The sequence below is a fragment of the Schistocerca americana genome, chromosome 8 (genome assembly GCF_021461395.2).
Source record: "Schistocerca americana isolate TAMUIC-IGC-003095 chromosome 8, iqSchAmer2.1, whole genome shotgun sequence".
NCBI classification, from domain to species: Eukaryota; Metazoa; Arthropoda; class Insecta; order Orthoptera; family Acrididae; genus Schistocerca; species Schistocerca americana.
In genome coordinates, this window is record NC_060126.1 from 310,997,966 (window position 1) to 311,011,993 (window position 14,028).

The following is a 14,028-nucleotide window of genomic DNA, read 5'->3' on the forward strand; positions in this document are numbered from 1 at the left end:
GTCGTTTCTAGGTTCCCGGTCAACATACAAACAATACCACCAACCTACTGTATGATCGGCCTCATTGCGTCAACCGAATACATACCATGTTTCAGCATGACTTTCATTGCTATTAAAAACAGTCTTGATCACGATTTATTTAACAAGGTGACTGGTTTCGACCACTACTGTGGTCATCTTCAGACCATTGAGTAGGAACCTCTTTCTTTTAGCCAGTAGTGATTCTCCGACAGAAAGAGGTTCCTACTCAATGGTCTGAAGATGACCACAGTAGTGGTCGAAACCGGTCACCTTGTTAAATAAATCGTGATCAAGACTGTTTTTAATAGTAATTATTTATAAGACATTGATCACTGCTGTTCCCGTAATGCATTCAAAAGTAATTGACTTTCATTGGATGAACTGTAGTGAAAAAAGAAAAGATGTGCTAGAACACTGCAGATGTGCTGCAGATTTTCATTAAGGACTGTTCGTTCACCTACAGTTGTATTGGATACTGAGTATCAATCACAACATTTTCTACAGAAAGTTGTGAAAACTTCCTGTAAATGCCAGGTGAGGTTAGAAGTGGCAAGAATGTACACGGTGAACATTAAAATTATGAAATCGATAAGAGAGGGTTAAAATTCTCACGGCAGTGAGTTAAGGAAACTTGGAAATCCGAGAACTATCATTGGTATGTCGATAGGAGTCAGCAGCCAAGTATCATTTGTACGTCGACAGTGATACGTGGTACAGTATTAGGGCTGCCGTGCTGAAGTGTCCCATGCATGTCCAACAGGATTAAAGCACTAGAAGCAAGATGGTGGAGATAGTTACGTTACGTTGCAGGTACCCCACTGCCAGCCCAGCTTTCTATATTTGATCGTTTATCACCCATAATGTCAATCCCAATTTAATCTACACTATAATCAAAAATATCCACGTAAACCTATGTAATGTGGAACTGACCACCAGATGTCACGCTAGTATAAACGAAGGCGGGGAATATTGCGTTGTCAATAAAGAAGCGGTAACAACAGAGTTGAGCAGTCGGGAGATATCTCTGACGTTGAACATGGACTAGTCACCGGGCATCATCTCACTAAAATATCCATGAGGGACACGTCAATACTTCCATAGCTACCCTGTATTGTATTGTATTGTATCATATTAAACCGAGGACATAGAAACAACGGGGAGGCTTCGTCCCACCGTAGCCCTCAGTGATTCATAGCCGCACAACAGGCCACAGCAGTCCACCCACCCCACCGCAGCCCCACACCGAACCCAGTGTTACAGCGCGGTTCGGCCCCCAGTGGACCCCCCCTTCCCCCCCACCCCCTCTCGGTAACGTCTCATACCAGACAAGTGTAGCCCCAAATGTTTACATGATGAGTAATTATGGTGTACGCGTACGTGGAAACGGTGTTTGCGCAGCAATCGCCGACACAGTGTAACTGATGCGGAATAAAGGGAACCAGTCCGCATTCGCCGAGGTAGATGGAAAGCCGCCTTAAAAACCATCCACTGGCTGACCAGCACAACGGACCTCAACATTAATCCGCTTGGCGGATTCTTGCCAGGGACCGGCACGCCTTTCCGATCGGGAAGCACCGCCTTAGACCGTGCGGCTAGCCAGGCGGACTTGAAGCAACCTTGGCCAACTGTAGGTGATAAGATTGTGAAGCGGAAACGCGAAGAAACAACCACAACTAAAGCAAGACCGGTCAGACCTCGTATACTGACGGATAGGGACGGAAACGCATTGCGGAAGGTGGTTGTAAAAAATCACTTGAAATCAGCGAAAGGAATCATCTATGAGCTCCAAAGTGCTACCAGCAATCCAGCTAGAAGAATGACTGTGCATTTGGAGTAAAAAAGAAAGGGGTACAATAGTCAAGCAAATCATCGTAAGTCAACGATAAGGGGCACTTGAGGTGGCGTGAAGAAGCGACGCCACTGAACAGTGGATGACTGGAAATCATTGGTTCGGAGTGATAAATCATGCTACACTCTGTGGGAATCCCATGGAAGGTTTCGATTTGGCAAATGCCTAAAGCACAGTATCTGTCATCATGTGTAGTGCCAACAGTGAAGTACGGAATAGGTCGTGTTAACTTTTTGGTGTGTTCTTCGTGGTTAGGGTTCAGAAAACGCTAAATGCGGAAAGATATGAACACATTTTACAGCACAGTGTTCTGTGTACAGTAGAGGAACAGTTCGGAGACGGTGACTGTATCAGCGTGACAATGTACTCTGTCATAATGCAACATCTGTGAGCAACTGTTTGTGCACAATAACATTTCAGAAATGGACTGGCCTGTCTAGAGTCCCAACTTGAATCCGATTTAATATCTTTGGGATGACTTAGAATGTTGACTTCGCTCCAGGCTCCAGCGTCCAACATCACCACTTTCTCTAATCTCGGCTCTTGAGGAAGAATGGGTTGCCATTCCTCCACAGACATTCAGATACCGCATCGAAACTCTCCTCACCAGAGGTGAAGCCATCGTAAAGGAGAAGGATGGACACACCTCATATTAATGTCCACTAATAGGTGTACGGATACTTTTGATCAGATAGTGTACATCACGGTAAAGGTAAACATATCATTACAGTATAACATCCCTACTTTGGGTATTCCAATCTCATTTAAAGAATGTAGATATGAGTGTTACTTATTTCCTACCTATGATGAAAAAAGTTCCAAGACAACGTTGTGTTGTGGTTATGCTGTGCACTGTTCGTTTAGTGAATTCCTCAGGAGCTAATACAGTTGAAAATTGCTACGTGATGACGCACGGAAACATTTTGCTCCGACAGATTCACCATACCAGATAATCACCACGGCAGATGAAAACGTGGTTATGAAAGTCAGAGGTATCGCACTTTTTTTGTTCTAATAAGCACGTTCAAGCTTTTTACTCATAAATGGACAATTTAATGAATCTTGCCTCCTCAGAACTTTCGTATGTCAATTGAAATGTTCGATTCCGTGTAAATTCGGGCCTGACTCGAGTTAATTTCCGTATAACTTTTATATATTCCACATCTAAAGACAATTTGAATATATTTGATCACCAAAACACTCTTTTACTGCTAAAATAATTTTATTTTTCACATCGATCAATTTAGCAACATCGATCTTGAACCATTAAAATTAGTAATCACAATTGTTAACTTAAATGAGTCAGAAGCAACTTTACAGTGAATCTAGTAAAATTATGCGTTAGTTTTCATGCAAACGAAATTTCTATTTTCATTTTTAATTTTTCTGATTTTGTTATCGATAGTTTAATAGACAGTTATACAAAGACAGGAAGACGGTAGCTTTTATAATGTCAAAATTTGCAACCTTCATTATAATTATTGGTCTCATGAATCTTATGTAAATACTTATTTCCAGGAAACATGATGTAAATTATACCTGAAAAGTAATTTCAGTTAAGACAGTCACAATAAAATTCATCTGAATTACATCCCGTTCTAGGACGATCTGGAAGCTATGTACGTAATACTTACAAAAATTTTAGGCGCCAAACGCGCCATAATCATTTCATTTGTGCTCGAGATTGGTTAATGTAACTATCAAGTTCCTTATGTTCTGTTGTAATGTTGCACAACGCATTTACTCAACAAGTGGTGTTGCAGAATGTTTCAAGAATACATGAAGAAATATTGATGATGTCAGAAAGCAACAATATTCCAGCGGCTTTTACTGATACAAAACGCTTTGGACCTATTAATTGGAAAACACGAACAGGAACAGACACCATAGACAGCGAGTCAGCAGTAGCAACATAAGAACATTTACCTGCTAATGTAACGTTTCTGCCCTTGTGACAACATCAGAATAGTTAGTTATTTACTTTCTGTACATCTACGAACATTTTGATAGTAAGGGATATGTAACATCATACAAACGAAAAAAAAAAAACAGGAAATATTTGTAGGAAACTCAGCTGTCAGTTCCATGTATTCTATGGGGTACAACAGACCAGACAAAATGTTGGTCTCATTTACATAGCATGGCATCCATATTGTTCTATTACCAGAATGTTAACATGAACATCTGTCGTTCAGTCTGTCGATTCTATAACTTTTCCCCTTATGTGGGATATCAAGACGGATGCCTGAGATAAGGCTGTGTGGACTGTGAACCTTATTCCGGGGAAAAAGAAAGGACTAAGTACAGCCTGTTCTATCAGATGTACAAACGAGTAAACAGTAACTTAGGCCTCAATTGGTAACTGACGGTTATACGACACAAAAGACGAACTATCTTTTACCATCCTACGTGTCTGTTTATCATTTTACGGGACATGTACTATACTCACCCACGTTTTGATCGCTCATACACTTGTTCGTTCATCATGTAATGAGGGCTTAAGTTGATTCCGTAGATCATGTATACATCTTAGCGTAATAAGGCATTTTCATTATTCACTTCTGATATGATCTACGCACCAACAGACATGACAAGAGGACACATTTGTTGTTGTTGAAGAAAATTAACAAACCAAATCAAGAAGGACACGGGAGATGTAGCGTTGGTTTGAAAAACCTTTTGTTCATGGGTAATAAGACGTTCCAAAAATTATTGTCAGTACTCGACTCTTTAAAGCCGTGTAATGATGAAGAATCCACTCAGTTGACGGATACCCTGTAAAATCGTTCACTAACGAGCAGTTCGATAGTCTTGGAATGTTGGTAAACCTAAAAATCCCCAGTTTTTCGATATTCAATACTATAATATTCCTAATCTAATATCAAGAATGAAGTGTAATGTTAAATAGCGTCTGTGTCAGAGGGTGGTTTCTGATTTTTGGGTCAGAACAGTGGTATCATGATGTTGCAACTCAGCACAAAATGTCGCCTTCTCGACACCCTACTTCATTATAACTTGCACGAGATATCACACACACACTGTGACAAACATGTTGCCACTTCACCTGTTGCAGGTGATGACGGACTTCCTGCACATCAAAATCGCTGAGGGTGAGATCGACCCATACACCTTCGACTTCGCGGCCGTGTTCGACGTCGCAGTATCGTCACATGCCCCAGAGATCGTGCAGCAGGCGAAGTCGGTTCTGCTGAACGCCATCAAGAGGTCAGTAACACCCACATCGCTTCAGCGCAACGATTTATACACATCTACATTTATGCATTCCTCTTCATCTTTCTCTGTTCACTTTCATAATACAAAATCTGAAGATCAAGGTCGAATTGGCAGAGATATATTGTATCTCATAAGAAATGTGACGGTTTCTAATTCATATTCGCAGATTCTTTGAAGGCCATTGCCTGTATTTGGACCCTTGCCTGTAGCTATCTCTCTCTCACTTTTTATGACGTCTTGTTTGGGACCACATTTTATTTATAGAATTTTAGTCGGGCTTTTATAGATCTCTTTTACAAATTTAGTTCACGTCATAACTCTTTTGATGTGGTCTGAGACACTGTTACTTCTTAGTCGTCCCTTTTGTAGGACCAGGCATGTCAGACAATTATAGTGAAGGCGAAGGAGGTGGTATGTATACGAAAATTAAAAATACGACAAGATCTCCGAAACGCCAAACTCCGTATCCTGGTTGCTGGCATGAGACGACCATTCATCTCTACTAACTGTAATTACTGATATATTATTTCACATCACATCTTTGTGACAAAATGCGATACTGCCTCATGGCTGAAGATACTACGCCTGTGGCACATCTCCAGGGCAGAAAGTTACTTATTTAGTTTTTCCTGTGCTCTCTTAGTAGTACATATTGCTTAAAATTGTGTGTTTTTTCGTATTTAACAGGTTTAATCTCGCCTTTTGTAAGTGTAAATTCAGGCAGTCTGTACCTCAGCTGTCATTTCTTCTGAACTGCCAGGTACACAGTTCATTAAGTATCAGCGTCTATTGATGACATGTTAGAAGGGTAACAAGTTACACGTCTAGGTATCTGTCAGTTTTTATAGTTTAGTTTTTCAGCTAGACTTGCTACGAGGGGTAAGATGTGTGTATGCTGTGTGCTGATGCAAGAGGAGCTGGCTGCAATACGCTAACAGTTGAAGGTGGTTTTGGCTACGGTCAGCCGCCTTCAGGTTACTGCCGCAGGGTGTAGCAGTGGCGCGGAATCTGGCGCGTGGGGACCTCATCCGAGATGTGGAGGCGACCTTGCCTGCGGCTATTAAACTTTCCGGGTGCAACCGATTGCAAGTTGTGGCTCACGTCGTCACCGACGACACCTGTCGCTGGGTTCTGAGGCCCCCCTCAGTTCATACAGGCAGCTGGCGGAGGTAGTGACGGTTGCTGGCCTTGTGCACGGGATGCAAGCAGAGCTTGCAATTTGCAGCATTGTTCCCAAAGTTGATCAGCGTCCTTTGGTTTGGAGCCGAAAGAGGGTTTCAACCAAAGGGATCGTCGACTCTATGACGGTCTAGGCTGCAGACTTCAAGGTCTGCGTCATTGGGTGGGGAACTGTATAACTCCCTTTGATAGGTCATGTGTGAACTACACAAAGGAAGCAGTTACTCGGGTATCAGAATACCTTTGAACTGTACAACTGTACAAGGTCGTTTTTTTTTTGTTTTTTTTTTTGGCTACGCGGTACTTTCAGGTACTCTGATGAACAGTCGCCAGTCGATTAATAAACAGGGGCATCATAGCGCGTTGAGAGTAAAGACACTACGACTCTCAAAATGTTATCAGTAAATCGTCGAAGTATTCGTGTCAAAGTTCCCACATTTACCGCACTCCAGTGAAGTTCTCACTCTCAGTTTATTCTTGGGGCCAAGACCTGGCTAAAATCCAAGTAGGAAGCTCTGAGGTATTTAGCGAGTCATGGAACGTTTGCCGGAAGGGCAAATTAGGCGCCATAGGAAGCGGTGTGTTCATTGCAGAGTACAAAAATATTATCTCTACTGAGGTTGAAATTGAATGTAACAGTGAAGGTTTCTGGTTGCGTCTAACAGGTCTAAGTGAAACAAAGTAAATTTTTGGCTGTTTCTACTGGCCTCCGGATTCCACTGTGATAGTTCTAGAGTCATTCAAAGGAAGTCTACGATCGGTTGTGTTTAGATACCCAGATCATGCAATACTATTTGGATGTCACTTTAACCTACCGGGTATACACTAGGATGTCTTTGGATTCATTGCAGAGGGTGCAGCCGGACAGTCTTGTGAAGCACTTTTGAACACATTTTCCTGAAATTGTCTTGAACAGCTAGTTCGGCAGCCCACACGTAACGGAAATACACTGAGGTGACAAAAGTCTTGCATACCTCGACATACCGTGTTGGATCACCTTTTGCCTGGCGTAGTGCAGCAATTCAACGTGACAACGGCTCAACAAGTGTCGTTGGAAGCCCCCTGCAGAAATATTGAGCCTTGCTGCTCTATATCCGTGAATAACTCCGAAAGTGTTGCCGGTGCAGGATTTTGTGCACGAACTGGCTTCTCGATTACGTCCTATAAATGTTTGACAGGATTCATGCCGGCTGATCTGGATGGTCGATTCATTCGCTGTAATTTTCTGGAACGTTCATAAAAGCAAGCACGAATAACTGTGGCCCAGTGACATGGCGAATTTTCATCCATAAAAATTCCATCGTTGTTTGGGAACATGAAGTCAAAGTACTCGAAATAACCATTTCCATTCAATGGAGGACCCAGTCCATAACATGTAAACACAGCCCACACCACTAACAGCCTGCACAGTGTCTTGTTGACAACTTGGTTCCATCGCTTCGTTGGCTCTGCGCCACACTCACCATCAGCTCCTGCTAACTGAAATCGGGACTCATCTGATCACGCCACTGTTTTCCAGTCGTCTAGAGCCCAACCATATGGTCACGAGCCCAGAAGAGGCGCTGCAGGCAGTGTCGTGCTATTGGCAAAGGCACTCACGTCAGTCGTCTGCTGCCATAGCCCGTTAAAACCAAATTTTGCCGCACTGTATTAACGGATACGTTCGTCGTACGTCCCATCTTGATTTCTGTGGTTATTTCATTCAATGTAGCTTGTCTGTTATCACTGACAACTCTACGCAATCTCCGCTGCTCTCGGTCTTTACGTAAAAGCAGTCGGCCACTGCGTTGTCTGTGGTGATAGGTAATGCCTGGAAGCTGATATTCCCGGCACATTCTTGATACTGTGAAGCTCGAAATACCGAATTTCCTAACGATTTGCGAAATGGAATGTCCGATGTGTCTGGCTCCAACTACCATTCCGATTTCAGAGTCGGTTAATTCCCGTCGTACGGCCATAATCACACCTCAAACTTTTTCACATAGATCAGCTGAGTAACAGTGACAGCTCCGCCAATCACTGCCCTTTAATATCTTGTGTACGCGGTACTGCCGCCTTGTGTATATGTGGATACCGCTATCCCATGACTTTCATCAACTCAGTGTATCTTAGACTTTACAGCTACAAACGGGGCGGAGGCGGATCTTATAGATGGCGTCAGTATAGAAACGATGATTAGTCATCATGATATCATAGCGTTTATGGTTACAAAAGTTAATAAATTAGCCGAGAAGTGTAGGGGAGTGTTTCTGCTAGAAACAGCAGATAAGTAATTGTTGGCATCTCACTTAAGTAATGATCTGAAACCCTTTAGCTCCAGTATGATGGACATAGAGGAATTTTTGGCAAAGTTTAAGCAATTTTAAATCGTGCTCTCGACAAGTATGTGCGTAGTATACTAAGGACGGAAAAGACCCACCGTGGTCTAGCAACGAAGTTCGGAAAGTGCTGAGGAAGAAAAGTTTGTTGCACTCTCAGTTCAAAACAGATCGCGCAAATGACGACAAGCAAAGATTAGTAGAGATTCGTGTGTCTGTGAAAAGATGTATGGCCAAAGCGTACTACAGCTACCACCGACACGATTAGCAAAAGATCTAGTCGAGAATCAGAGAAAATTCTGGACCTATGTAAGATCGCTAAGAGGGTCTAAGGCTTCTATCCAGTCACTCACTGACTAGTGGCAGTTGAAGAAGGCCAAAACGAAAGCCGAAGTTTTATATTTCGCCTTCAAGAAATCGTTCATGCAGGAGAATCGTAGAAACATACCGTCGTTTGATTATCGCACAGAGACCTGCGTAGAGAAGCAACTGAAAGAGTTGAAAACAAATAAGTCTTCAGATCCGACTGGAACCCCGACGCTGTTTTACAAACAGTACTCTGTGGCACTGGCCTCTGACTTAGTTTGCACTTACCGTGAATCTCTCGCCAGCGCGAAGTCCTAAGCGACTGGAGAAAAGCGCAGATGACTCTTGTATATAAGAAGGGTAAAACAAAGGACTCGCAAAATTGTAGACTAATATCCTTAACATCTGTTTGCTGCAGAATTCTATAACGTATTCTGAATTCGAATATAATAAATTTCCTAGAGACTGAAAAACGTATGACCACGAATCAACAAGACCGAGCGAGGTGGTGCAGTGATTAGCACATTGGAGTCACATTCGGGAGGACGACGGTTCAAACCCACGTCCGGCCATCCAGATTTAGATTTTCCGTGATTTCCGTAAATCGCTCCAGCCAAATGCCGGGATGGTTCCTTCGAAAGGGCACGGCCGCTTTCCTTCTCCATCATTGCCACAGCTTGTTCTCCATCTCTAATGACCTCGGTGCCGACTGTATGTTAAACCCAATTTTCCTTCCATCCTTTACGAATCAGCACGATGAAGGGCAACAGGCAGATTCCATTTATGTAGATTTCCGAAAAGCATTTGACACGGTACCCCATTGCAGACCGATAACCAAGGTACGAGCATACGGTTTAGGTTCCCAGATATGTGAGTGATCTAGGACTTGTTAAGTATGAAAACCTAGTATGTTGTCCTCAATTTCGAGTGTTCACCAGGGACAAGGGTATCGTCAGGAGAGCCCTAGTGAAGTGTGATAGGACCACTATTATTTTCTATATACATAAATGGTCTGGCGGACAGGCTGGACAGCAACTGTGGTTGTTTGGTGATGATGCTGTGGTGTACGAAAAGGTGTCGAAGATGAGGGACTTAAGGATGACAGATGATGACTTAAGACAAAATTCTGGTTGTTGCGATGAACGGCAGGTTGATCTAAATGTAGAAAAAATCAAGTTATGCAGATAAATACAGAAAAACAATCCTATGGTGTTTGAATACAGCATTAATAGCGTCCTGCTTGACACAGTCGCGACGATTAAATGTCTAAGCGTAAATTTGCGAGCGATATGAAATGGAACGAGCACGTAAGGTATGTAGTAGGGAAGGCGAATGGTCGACCGATTTGTTGGGAGAATTTTAGGAAAGTGTTGGTCATCTGTAAAGGAGACCGCGGATAGAACGCTAGTGCGACCCAATATTAAGTATTACTCGAGTGTTTGGGATCCCCATCAGGTCGGATTAAAGTCGTAAATCGAAAAAAATCAGAGGCGTGCTGCTAATTTTGTTACCGGTAGGTTCGATCAATCGATCAACACGCAAGTATTACGGAGATACCTTGGGAAATCAAATGGGAATCCCTGGAGGGAAGGCGACGTTTTCGAGGTACAATGTTGAGAAAATTAACAGAAGTGTCATTTGAAGCTGTCTGCACAACAAGGCTACTGCCGCCAACACAAATTTCGCGCAGGGATCATGAAGATACGAGAAATTATGGCTCATGTGTAGGCATATACGAACAGAGGGTCGTTTTTCCCTCGCTCTATCTACGAGTCGAACAGAAAAGGAATAGTGGTATAGGGTACCCTCCGTCACGCACCGTACGGTAGCTTGAGGAATATGTATGTAGATGTAGAAAAAGGGAGTCTTACGGATTTTAGGAAACCTTGTTAAACATAGAGAGCACATGATGAATATTGAATAGAAACTGTTCCTAGACACATTAATTTTATCAGAAATAAAATATCTTCTTTTTTCTGAACAGAAATAGATTTGTAAATACCTTTTGCCACCTCACTTCTGATTAGGGCTTTTAATGGAATACCTTGACCTTGGCGTTTTTATGTGTGATTCTCAAACACAACGCTGCTTTTCACATTGTGCCCAAAAATTAACGAATTTTGATATATGCTTGAAGGTTTCCGTGAATGTCAAGGTTCGGGTTTCGAGTTCCAGTCCGGCTAACGGTCTTAAGCTGTCAGTAATTTCGAAAATTTTCGCTCGTTTTGCAGAAGAGTGACAGATTTATTCCGGAACCAACCGCTACCCTACGGCTAGACTGTTTCTCCGCGTTGCTCTTTCTACCGGGAATGCTAATATCGCCGGGATTGCATCAAACTTTCTGTCAAGTTAGGTGAAAGATACTAGTAGAACGGAAGATGAGAAGTGTTCCGCTAGGGGACTCAAGTACAGGGCACACAGTACAAGGGATAAACTCTGCCCGTACACTCCAACAAGACCATGTAGGCAGCAGGAACCAAACTGACCAGCACGCTTCCATCAGCAGCCAATGAGAAACACAGGCCACGGCGCGTACGTCACAGCACATAACGTTACAGGTCTTAACGAGTGCCCGCAGCCACCTACAGCAGAGAGCGAGTAACTGGCTCTGAGCACTATGGGACTTAACATCTATGGTCATCAGTCCCCTAGAACTTAGAGCTACTTAAACCTAACTAACCTAAGGACAGCACACAACACCCAGTCATTACGAGACAGAGAAAATCCCTGACCCCGCCGGGAATCGAACCCGGGAACCCGGGCGTGGGAAGCGAGAACGCTACCGCACGACCACGAGCTGCGGACAGAGCGAGTAACTACTTCAGATGAGTTTAACAATTCTTAACTACGCGTTTAAATGGGTGCAAGCTCTCGATAGCACATGACAAAGTTAATAATGATTTCCCGTGAGCCCTACGAAGTATGGCAGGGAAGCTGACTAGTGTGACGTCAGAAGTTCGTTGCGGTGCCCACATTTCTCGTGGGTCCCGTGCTCTTTGCAGGTGGTCCACAGTCCCTATGTTATGCTCCGAACTGGACGGTCACCGCGCTGCACCGCTGCTCGTTCGTCCTCCCTCTAAAAAGGTTGCCGTCACAATGGTGGATTCCGCTGACGATCGCCATCGGCCGAAGACGTTAGGTCTTTCCGAATCGGTATGCCAGTATGCGCGCGTTCACAATGCAGCGAATCTCATCACTGGAACGCACGGATTTCAGATGACAATCAATGGAATTCAGGTCAGTTTGTTTTCATCGGTCGAATCGGCCGACGTTCTCACGCACGTAATGTGAACTGTGAGAATGTGATATTAAGTCCAAGGAAGAACGAGTTTGCAGCGTGCTGAGGATGTTGAACATCCCCTGTAAACATGTGTTTATCGCAGAAAGTATCCATTTTCGGAACCGTATTTATTGGACTTATCTCAGAAATTATGCGCTTCGGGACCCATGTTTGTTTCGGTGAGTACAACCACCTGTGAAAGTATTCGACACTTTTTTTTGAACACCCTGTATATACTTACATATTGTCTGTAGATTGTAAATGCCTGTGCAGTCTTCTGTTGAGCAGGACACCACAACATTTGTCGTAAACCTGGCACTAAGTGGCTACCCTGCCGACAGGCGGCCCGCGCTCTTCAAGAAGCTGCTGGCGCTGCGCGTGCGCGACAGCGACAGCGAGCACCAGACGGCGCGCGCCGTGGTAACGGCCCTGTCGGCGCGCCGCCGCCAGCTCTCCATGAAGATCCGCACCGCGCTGTCGCTGCTCGCCAAGTTCCTGCAGGGCCAGCACATCGACCAGAACGACACCTTCATCCGCAACATGCTCACCGACGACGACTACAACGAGGCGGCCGACTACGACCGCCACTACGTGACGCTGCCCGTGGCCAAGTTCAAGGCGAAGAGCCGCCGCTTCTAGCGCCACCACCGCCGACACCACCGCCGCCGCCGCTACCCCCACGACCTGTTTGTACATTTCTTGTGATATACGCGAATAAACAACTCTCTTTCCATACTCTGCACTCTTCTTCATCAATACCATTTATTTTATCAAACCTTAACGTTAGCACGCTGGGCAGAACGTTTGCGAGGTGCCGGGGTTCGCAGAGTACTTAACACTAAATTCTTCTAGAATCTTCACATGGAAATGATGCTCTAAGCCCCCCATTTTCTAACTCCGACTTTTGCTGTTGCACATGGATTAAGAAGAAACGCGAACTGACTGTAATCGACCCTGAAAGTGGAGTACAATAGAGTTTGGCACCTGCAATAATTTAATTTGATAGAAATTAATTTGATAAAGGAAAGTTTCATTAACGTAGTGAGAAATGAAAGGGTTGCTCTACCGATCAACAGAATGAAAGTTCTGTCCAAAATAACAATTTGATTTATTATGACTAACTCAAAATGATAAACAAAACACATGAAACATCTACGATACGTCAAATTTGATACTCAAATAAATGCTGTGAGGGTGAAGTTGTCCATAAACTAGACTGTGACATTTATGACCAAGTGGTATGTGGAGCCAACTCCTTGCAACTCAAACCTTAAGAGAAGCACCCAGTCAACCCAACACTAATTGCTGCTACAGTAGTGAGAACTCAGACAATGAACAGCCAAGACAGAACCACGTTAAAAAAGATGGGAACAGGCGCGCTCTGCTGAGCTCTGATTGTCACATTGCAAAATTCGCTAATCTGCCGGTACTGCGGACATACATTACCAAGCTGTCTTCTTAACCGCAAGGACACGATCTGGCATACCGGAGGCGACGACTGGTTGCTTCGATGACACGCCGTGGTGATGATAATGTCGCGAGTGTAGCCCGAAACAAATTATCCTGATCTAGTTGTTCCAGACTAAAGACTTCCTAGCAACACAAATATGCCTCTGAGAGAGACGAAGAAGGCTCGTTACACAATCACTGACGGTACAGCGATTGATTTTTAACAAGCGAAGTCACACAGTAACTCTGATACAGTCAACTTTAGCCAAAACTGCTCAAGACAGACAACATAGGCCACTTGTACACAGAACGCTCAATTGCAAACCGTACTCGGAAAGTTACATTGAAAGTTCGTCAAACAGTTACAATTAAATGAAAGTATATTAGACAGC